The sequence below is a fragment of the Papio anubis genome, chromosome 11, assembly GCF_008728515.1.
Source record: "Papio anubis isolate 15944 chromosome 11, Panubis1.0, whole genome shotgun sequence".
Lineage (NCBI taxonomy): Eukaryota > Metazoa > Chordata > Mammalia > Primates > Cercopithecidae > Papio > Papio anubis.
In genome coordinates, this window is record NC_044986.1 from 26,830,842 (window position 1) to 26,841,676 (window position 10,835).

Genomic DNA, 10,835 nt, shown 5'->3' on the forward strand with positions numbered 1-10,835 from the left:
ATCCATTGACAATTATTAAATTGCTTTTGGCATTTAAAGTGAAATGCTTCAGTTATTTTTAAATGAAAAAAAAAAAAGCCTTATTTTTGTAAAACTCTTAACGGCCCAATGATGCCACATAAATAAACTAAATGGAGTGCGACTCTTCTACATTTCAATTATTCTAAAGAAGCAGGCCATTCTGGAGATGTGATTCCTAGACTGCCTTTTGGTAATAACTAGCCATTCTTATTTGTTCAGTTCAGGATTAACTCATTTCTCACCATGGCCAGCTACTTAGAAATTGCTCTAGTAAGGCTTTTATCAATGTGCACGGGGTCTCTAATGGCAGAGCCTCAATTCGCAAGTTACTAATGGATTGTCCTGCACCGAAGGTCAGGGGACTGGTACCAATATGCCTTTTGGAGTTGGATCTGAATTAATGTCCTAGATCTTCCTCTTGCTGATTATTGTAGGCCAACAAGGTTTTCTTTTCTTTCTTTTCTTTCCTGGCCCTTCCTCTTCTCTCTTTTTTTAAAAAAATTCTTCTTTTTCTCCTTCAACCCAATTATATAAAATGTAATATACAGCAATTTCAAATGGTTCATGTGTGGTTTAAAAAATATAATCTGCAGAAAATATTTAGTGAAGGGTCTGGTATGTACTAAGCACTCAATGAATGCTGGTTAGGAGCCGTTGCAGTAGTAAGCAATACTAGTAGCAGTACAACAGTACAAATGTTTATACCTGGTTGTTTAAGTTAATAGATGATAAACATGGCATAAATGCAGTATTGTCATGTATTAGTTCGGGTTCTTCAGAGAAATAGGACCAATAGGATATATACATATAGAGAGAGATTTATTTTAAATAATTGGCTCACATGATAATGGGGCCTTAGACTGGAATCCACAGGACAGGCTGGCAGGCTACAAATCCCAACAAGAGTTGATGTTGCAGTCTTGATTCCTAAGACAATTCATTCTTCCTCCTGGGAGCACAGTCTTTTCTCTTAAGGTGTTTAACTGGGTGAGGCTTACCCACAGTATGGAGGGTAATCTGCTTTACTCAAAGTCTACTGATTTAAATGATATTCAGATCTAAAAAAAAACAAAAAAAAAACAAAAAAAAATATGCTGTCATGGCAACATCTAGACTGTGTTCGACCAAACAACTGGGCACTATTGCCCCGTCAAGTAGGCACACAAAATTACCCAGCGCACGTCATCGGTACCCCAGACTATAGACTTTTTTTCATATAGGAAAGCTGGTAGATTGTCATTTTCTAAGAAATGTCACACAATTATGTGACAGTCTTGAAGAAGAAAATATAACTATTTTATCTTCCAGATTTAAAAAAATCAAATGGTGTTTGGCACCTCAGGAGGATGGAAGCATTTATAAGTCACTGCCTACTTTAAAGGCATATCAGATGGCTGACTCAGGCCTAACTATTCTGTTCCCATGGGAGAGTCTAGCAAGAACAGGCCTCAATTTATTCACATGACTAAATTAAGATTAAATGGACAGAGTGTAACAGGACTTGAGATGCCCCCATTGTAAACCCAAAAGCACCAGGCAGGAGAAATCAAAATTCTGCCTTTGCCACAGCAGCTACTAGTGCCTAAGGACTGAGATAGAGTTGTTTTTTTTGTGTGTGTGTGTGTGTGTTTTTTTTAGTAAAATTCAAAATGTTAACTGTTTGTGCATAAGTACACTTTCCTCAAAGTAAAAGCATGAAGAACAGCACTTACACATATAACAGATAAAAGAGATAAACAGATAAAGGAGAATAAAGAAAAGGATTAGAGATAAATTTCTCTAGCCAGGTGATGAATGCCATAGAGAACATTTTTTTTAATATCAGGGAGGTTCCATATACATCCTGGTCAAGCAGAGCCAGAGTGGTGGACACCCTGACACAGTTCAGAAATAGCAGCTCTGGAAGAAGTGGGCCCAAAGTCAATAGAGAAAGCAGAAAAGAGGACAGAGTCGCACTCCTGACCAACCAAAACAGTTATTCCAGTGTACTCATCTGCAGAAATACCAGATGACCCAAAACATATTCTTTTTTTCTGAGATGGAGTCTCACTCTACTGCAAAGGCTGGAGAGCAGTGGCACGTGATCTCGGCTCACAGCATTGTCCACCTCCTGGGTTCAAGCGATTCTCCTGCCTCAGCCTCCTGAGTAGCTGGGATTACAGGTATGCATCACCACGCCCAGCTAATTTTTTATATTTTCAGTAGAGACGGCGTTTCGCCATGTTGACCAGCCTGGTCCCAAACTCCGGACCTCAAGTGATCCACCTGCCTCGGCCTCCCAAAGTGCTGTGATTATAGGTGTGAGCCACTGTGCCCCGTTGACCCAAAATATATTCTTATCTTCATCTTTCATTCTAAGTCTCTATCCTTCTGCTGTACTTAAGAGAAGCATTCATGTCTGTATTTCCTTAAGGAAAAAGGTTTTAAATAATGATGAAGATAAAAGCCTCTGTGATCATCATGAAAAAGTTGACTACATTTCTTTTAGGAACAGGATTAAGATAGGAAAGAGCATATTAAACAGAGAATAGATCATCTTTCATATTGGCTGAAACAGCAATGGCAATAGAGAGTATTCTGGGATATAAAGCTGAAGAGATGGGTTGGTGATAGATCATGGAAGGCCTGAAGAGACTAAAAAGATAGGTCTTTATTGAGAAGAAAATTCAATTCCAAAGCCTTTAGAACTAGTTTTTAGCAGTGAAGTGGTATACTCAGAACTCCGCTTTTAAAGTTTACTTTGGAGCAGATTGTAAGATGGATGGTGTATTAGTTATCTATCACTGCATAAGATATTGCCCCAGAGTTTTGCAGCTTAAAACAACATTGTTATTTCTGCAGTTTCAAAGAGGTAGAAATCCAGGAGTGAGTAAACTAGGTGATTCTGACTCAGAGTTTATGAGGCTGTGGTCAAACTGTCGGCTAGTACTACAATCATACGCGGACTTGAGTGGGCTGCAGCATCCCCCAAGATAGCGCAATCTCATGACTTTTACTGGAACATTTAGTTCCTCCCCACATGGGCTTTTCTACAGGCTGCCTAATTGTCTTCATGACATTTCATGACATAGCTTCCCCTGGAGCATTCCAAGAGAAAGTGAATGAGGAGGAAGCCTCGTGCTTTTAATGACCTAGTCCCTGAAGTTGTACGCTGTCACTTCTGCTCTATTATTAGAAATGGGCCACTGACTGGGAGTGGTGGCTCACGCCTGTAGTCCCAGCAGTTTGGGAGGCCAAGGTGGGCAGATCATAAGGTCAGGAGATTGAGACCATCCTGGCTATCACAGCGAAACCCTGTCTCTACTAAAAATACAAAAAATTAGCCAGGCGTGATGGTGTGCACCTGTAGTCCAGCTACTCGGGGGGCTGAGGCAGAAGAATCGCTTGAACCCAGGAGGCGGAGGTTGCAGTGAGCCGAGATCGCCCACTGCACTCCAGCCTGGGCAACAGAGTGAGACTACGACTCGGTCTCAAGGGGAAAAAAAAAAAAAAAAAAAGTGGATCGCTAAGTCCCGCCCACTCTCAAACATGGACAGGGGCAGGAGTCAGAGGAAGGAATTGGGCTCCAACTCTTACGGGGGAGATAGCAAAGAATTTAGGGACATGAATTATTAATAAGACTAATATAGATGGTTTATCATTGGAATGTCTTAGAGATTTTTATCTTACCTCTGATGCCTTCCATTCCAACAGATATTTGTGGCAGGAAAACAAATCAAAAGTCTGGTGCAATGGTGAAGAGGCCAAACAAGCAGGGCTCTGCTAAGGCAATGTGTTGAACAAGAGGAATGTCAGAAGCAACATATATGAGGATAAATTATGAGGGTTGTTTTTAGCAAGACTTTCAGTAAATTAGATGTTAAGAACTATTCAAAATTTTCTTATTTTTAAATTATCTGTCGTCATCAGATAGGGTAGATGGGACTGGTCAGGTGATGACGTCATTGGCAAGAATAAAGAAGTTAGAGGACATGTTGAGGAGACACAGAGAGATAATGTGTTTGCTTCTGGAAAGACTGACTTTGTACTATCAGTGGGCCTCCCATATGCAAACACCTAGCAGGCTGTTGAAATATTAACCTGGAACTGAACCATGAAAAATAGGGGATAAGCAATAATATAAATAAGCAATAATATAAACTAGGCAAGGAGTGGCTTGGCCAAAGGGGAAGGAGTGAAGATGTTTTGGTTTAGCCTCTTGAAAAATGGATACATTTACAAGAGGGAGGAAAAAACAGAACTTTTGAAAGGAATCAAGAAAATAGTTCAGAATTGCACGCGACACGATAGCAGGAGGAAAGGGAAGATGAGGTCAGTTTGCAGTGCCAAATGCTGTGAGAGGTCAGGAAGGAGCTGGACTGGGTGGGGATAAGTGTGTTCAGAGATTGTGCTGTCTGTGATATCTAGGGGAAGGTTATAAGCAGGATGGGGAGTGAAGAAAAGCACATGGCATGGAGTTGAACAGTGAGAGGAAAACCTCAGTAGTGTGCTGAGAAAGGTTTTAACAGCTGGCTCTCCATGTGGGTGAGTGGGTGGAAACCCTGATGTGTCCCATTTGCTGGATTCCAGTGTGTAAATATTTCTACCGTGGCCAATTTCAAGCTACCTGTAGTTAATAACTGCCTCACAAGTTCCAGAAAAACTCAGCCATCAGTTCTCACAAACCTTTATGAGCTGGCTACAGTACATCCTGGAATAATTGAAAGATAAATGCATGCATATATTCATCTTCTAAGCCTTATATTATATGTAAGGCATTCTTTTGAACTTAAAAAAATATGGGCCTGGCACAGGCAATCCCAGCACTTTGGGAGGCCAAGGCAGGTGGATCACCTGAGGTCAGAGGTTTGAGACCAGCCTGGCCAACATGGTGAAACCTCATCTCTACTAAAAATACAAAAATTAGCCAGGCATGGTGGTGGGAACCTGTAATCCCAGCTACTCGAGAGGCTGAGGCAGGAGAATCGCTTGAACCCAGGAGGCAGAGGTTGCAGTGAACTGAGATCATGCCATTGCACTCCAGCTCGGGCAACAGAGTGAGACTCCATCTCAAAAAGCAACAACAACAAAAAATAAACATGTTAACATACACTTATGTCCTACAAATGTGGAAAAGCATGATAGCATCTCAGAAAGCTTTCCATAAACCCCATAATTTTCAGAAGCCAGAGAAAATCTTTTTTTTTTTTTTTTGTCTTATCCTCTTGCCTCTCCCATCAATGTTACAAGGACACCTGGGGTTCACATAGCAATCCAGAGTTCACATTTCCCTTCTTTTGTCTCTCTCTTCCTTTCTATCACTTTTTCCTTGGGGATGACTTTACCTCACAGCTGCTACATTTTTCCATTACGCATCTTTTGCATTAAATGCTCACATTCTTCATGGATGAAGTATTGCAAAAACAAGCAAGCCTCTTACTTTCTAATACCCACAGTCTTTCAGAGTAGAATTTTGATATGTCATGCTTAAAGCCTTCTTCCACACCAGGGATAAGAATAGTGGGGGACAAAAGGACAAATGAGGAAGTAGCCTAGGTCTTCCCACACTTAGTACATGAGAAAAATTCACAGTGCAAAACTAGCTACTCACTGTCTCCCACTGCTAGAACTTGTATATTTTTTTCATCATCATTGAGATTTTGGTCAATGGTATCCTTGTTTTTGAGCCACCAGGCCCCATGAAGAAATCCTTACAAAAACAATCCAAAGACAAGGGCTTACTTTAACCGGCAAGTATTTCTGCCATGGCAGGGCCGAATATGCTTACTGGGGAATTCTAAAGAAACTCAGTGCCAACATTTATTCATGATATATGTTCTTCCAAGCCTAAAATTACCAGACTTGAAAGCTGTGTGATTTTAAAATGAATTGATCGAGACCATAACTGTTAATAAAATGCATGACTACAGTCTGTATATTAACTATGATCTCTGAGAAAATATACTTGGGACTCACAGACCCGTATTTTGCACTTGATCTTAGAATCCTCATTTTTAAAAATCCCACTGCTAATTAAATCCAACTGAATATTTCCTTTACCTGAAGACAGATAACAAGGGCTTCTTGTTTGTCAAATCCCTTTCAGCCAAATAACCACTTAACTAATCTCAAATTGAATATCTTATTTAAGATTTTGAATTATCCTTTCTCTCCGGAGAGCTGCTGTTGAATATTGTAACAGCATCATCCAGGGAAATATTTCTTATCCTCTTGACTGGAGGAAAGGGGGAAAAAGCATGTTTCGTTATATCACTGAGTAGATTGAAATCTGGGAAAATGAACAAGCTGACATTTTTAAGCCAAAGAGCATTAGTAGGAGGCAGAAGTGGCTTTCATCACTGCACACAAATCCTAGTCCTGAGCTCAATGAAAAGAAAAGAGGAGTTGGGTCTTTTCCTGCCTAGACTAATTTGATGATTCCTGCTGAGAGTGACCGGGATGTCAGCATATCATAGGGAAAAGAGAAACGGATCTGTCTCCTTCACTTGCTACCTTTGTGATCTTCAATAATTCACGTAAATACTTTGAACTGCAGTTTAAATGGCATCTTGGGCATGCCTGAAATAGTACCTGACTTTTTGCCATTAAGGCCTATTTGAATTGAAATAATATCAAAAAAACATATTGCAATTATTTCTCTGTTCATACCATGAAATGGCTCACCATTTCACTCTAAGTTACAACCCCACATCCTGCATCTTTTCAGTGGCCTATGATCTGTCACTCCGTTATAGCTCCAACCTCCTTCCTTGCTCCTCTGTCCTGTGCTTTCACTGTGCCAGCCACACTTGCCTTCTGCCTGTTTTTAGAGAAGTGCACTCTTACTCCAGGCCCCTGCACTCACTGGTACCTCTTCCTGATTTTCCACAGGGCTTGTCCTCTTACTTATATCTCAGTGAAGTCTTCTGAAATGGCAATACTTCAACACAGTTGCTAACACTTCTTACCCTTCTGTTAAAAGATAATTTATTGAAAAAATCCTCAGTCTCATATAAATATCTGTCACGGTTAATTTTATGTGTCAACTTGCAGAGTGTTTTGGAATGAAGTTAACACTTAAATTCATGAATTTCAGTAAGTAGGTTCTCCTCCAAAATGTGGGCAGCCCTCATTCAATCTGTTGAAGGCCTGGCTAGAATAAAAGGACTGGCATAGCTGAGCAAGAGGGAATTATCCAGCAGACTACCTTCAGACAGGAACTGCACCTCTGGCTCTCCTGGGTCTCTGGCTGCTGGCCAACACTGCAGATTTTCAACTCTCCAGGCTTTATAGTTGTAGGAGCCAATCCCTTATAATAAACCTCCCTCCATATTTATACACATCTTATCAGTTCTGTTCCTTTGAAGAATCCTAACTAATACAACATCAAATTAACAAGTGTCAAATATTTTACTTAACTCATTAATTAACGAGTAAACCACTAAGATGTTAAGACAGATGACAATGAAAATTGCACTTACAGTTTCCTTGGGCCAGGCATATGGGCATAATTAGTTCCTCTGTGTAGTTGTCTTAACAGGCTGCAATCAAAGTGTTGAACTAGGGCTAGGTTATCACATAGAGGATCAACCAGAGAGGAACCTACTTCTAAGCTCAGATTGTCAGCAGAATTATCTTCCTATAATTGTAGAACCGAGGACCTTGCTTCTTGTTCGCTGTCAGCTAGAGGCTGTCCTTAGCTCCAAAAGGTCACCTGAAGTTCCTGTAGGCTGATCCCCATTCCTCCCCATGTGAGTTTTAATTATATGATCACTTACTTCATTAATCCTGAAAGGAGATCCTCTAGAGCAAGGCTGCTAGCAAGATGCAGATGTATGTAACATGAAGTAATTATGGAAGTGATATCCCACCGATTTGGTTATATTCTGTTCGTGAGAGTAGAAGAAAGTCACAGATCAATGATTACTCAAGGGGAAAAAATTACACAAGCACATGAATACCAGAGGTGTACACTATTGTGATATACCTTAGAGTCTGTCTGTCACGCAGCCAAAGTCATTCAAAGACTCAGACTCCCATGGAATCATATACTCCTTGGAGGGTCCACTAGATAAGACAGCAATTTGGAAGAATGTCAGTTTCTTACAAAGCTCTACACAGTCTTGCCATGTGTCTGAAAATCATACTGTTAGGTATTTCAATCTTGATTTGAAAGCTGATGTCCTCACAAAAACCTGCATACAAATGTTTATAGTAGTTTATTTCACTGTCATCAAAAACTGATTGCAAGGGGTTCTGAAGAAACAGAGGAAGAGCTGAATAGGACAGTGGAACTATTCTGTGACACTATAACTGTGAATAAATAACATTATGCAATTTTCCAAACCCACTGAAGTTTACTGCACAAAAAATGAACCCTAATGTGTGCAAATTTAAAAAAATCATTTAGAAGTTCTGGAGAATTCTAGGATGAAATGCAGAGTTTGAAGTTAATCAAATTTATTCTTAGGTAAATTACTATATTTTACTAAGGAGAACGTGTGTAAGGAAAGAGGGGAAAAGAAAATTGCTGCTTGTCTAGCAACTCATATCCTCTTCACATGCTAACACATTTGATCACCACAACCATCCTCTCAGACAGTCCTTACTATATCCTCATTTTACAAACCAAGAGTTTGAGGCTCAGGGAAGCTACGTCACTCTCCCAAAGCTGTACCTCAAGTAACGAGCAAAGCCATAATTTTAACTGGAAGAATCTTATGTCCCCAAGTTTTCCCTACCAATCAATGATTCTTATTTTAGGATATAAAATATTTTCTCTGAGATTTGGAAAGCTTTTTCTCCCCTTTAAAAATAAGTGGTCCATTTTTAAGTTTGAACACTACTGCCTATTCTATGGTCGCTCTTGGAAAAATCTTTCATTCTTTCTCCAATTTTTAAATGGTTTCTTCCTGTTAAAACAAATGGGGGAGCAGTAGAGAAATTGAAATGTAGGCACTGGCCTTGAAAACAAGTAGGGAGACAGCAAAAGGGAAAGTATATGTTTAGGGGTCAAATGGAAAGAGACAGTGATGATGATGGGATCAACTCAGGAAAAGGCAGGTTGGTTCCTTCTTAGTGGTTCCTTCTTAATGAGTTCCAGCAGCAAAGCTCCACTGCAATAGATGATCAATGCCCAAGATTGAGCCAAGTAAGGTTCAGAGTGGCACATACTCTTCCCTAGTCTGTTGCCAGCCATGGAGCTGGCGCTCATGGTGTAACTATCTGGACTAAATGAGATGTCCATTTTCTTACCAGTCCTGACAGTCACTCATATCAAAATGAAAAGGACATTCTCTAAACCCTTGTGAGTACCATTTTGCTACCTGATCAATGAGAAAAATGTATTCAGTTTCCACTAATAATGGCTTCTACGATTCCTTTAAGTAATCATCAGAGAAAATAAACATGGCACCTGTGAGTGAAAATGAGAATGTTTTCATTTGTTGTTGTGTTTTGCTTGTTTGTTCTATACATCTACCATTTGGAGGGATTTCCTTTCCCTATGAAGAAAAGTCTTCACTCATCCTTACATTTATCCACAATGTAAATTTGGCATTTGTTGAGAACCTACTCTGTGGACTGTTTTAAATATTTCATCTGTATTTACTCACTTGACTGTCACAATAATAATGTGGAGTATTACTTCATCACAATAATGTGATGAAGTAAAGTCTGTTATGAATCCACTTTACATATAAGGAAACTAAGTCACAGGGAGGTGACATGCTTTACTCAAGTCACATAGCTAATGAGTGGTAATTCAAACCCCAGCAGCTTATAATTAAACACTCCTAATGAGCATACTGAGATATAGAGATGTCTGAAGAGGCTGCTTTTTTTCTTGTGTATGTGTGTGTCTGGGAGCGGAGGGTTGGTTTTAATACAAAACAAAAACATACATTTTCTAAAAACACACACTCAGTTTCATGAAAAAGGAAACAAACAAACTACTGGATACACCCACTAGTATATACTCCACTTAGAACCTTGGAGTCCCAAATGCTGAAATGGTAGAGGATGGTTGAGGGAGAGAGGACTTAATCACCAATGGTAGAGGATGGTTGAGGGAAAGAGGACTTAATCACCAATTATTTATTGAGAATCTATTATGTCCCAGGGATAGTGCTACGTGTTATGATAAATAACAAAGGAGATTGAGTCCTTCGAAGGGGCCTCAGGGAACTTACAAATTAGGTGAGAATATCAGATATAGACATATAGTAAGAAGAGAAAATGTCTATAGAATTATTTAACTAGGTACAGTGTTATTTTCAGACTTCTTCCTGTTGTAAATAATAGAATACCAATTCAAACCGACTTAGGCCCAAAGGGTTTTTATGAGCACATCTGCATCCAGGATTTTGCAAAGTATCATCTGGAAAGTAACTCTGTCCCTTGGTTCTATTTCACTCTGTGACTCTAGAATGGCTTCTAGAAACTTAGTTCTTTTAGCTTAGTAACTGCAGCAGAAGAAGGGTGTCTTTCTCAGTAATTCCCTTCCTAAATGGACTGTCCATTTTCCTACCCGCCCTACTAGTCACTGGTGCTAAAATGAAAAGGACTTTCTCTAAACCCTAGTTATAAATAACACAAGTAAGCCTGGCTTGGATTATGTGCAATTGATAATCCATCTCTGTGACTAGCAGGAAGAAATTCTCTGAAAAGACCTAGGTTGTCTGTCTAGCTCAGTCTTAGGGTGGGTCAGCACCATCCCAACCACTTTAACTAGGACTGGTGATTCCCCAACATGAAAATCAGATGCTCTTATGAGATGAGGGAGAAATGTATGCCATATGGGCAGAAACCACAGAACCCTCTCATGTGACTATAGA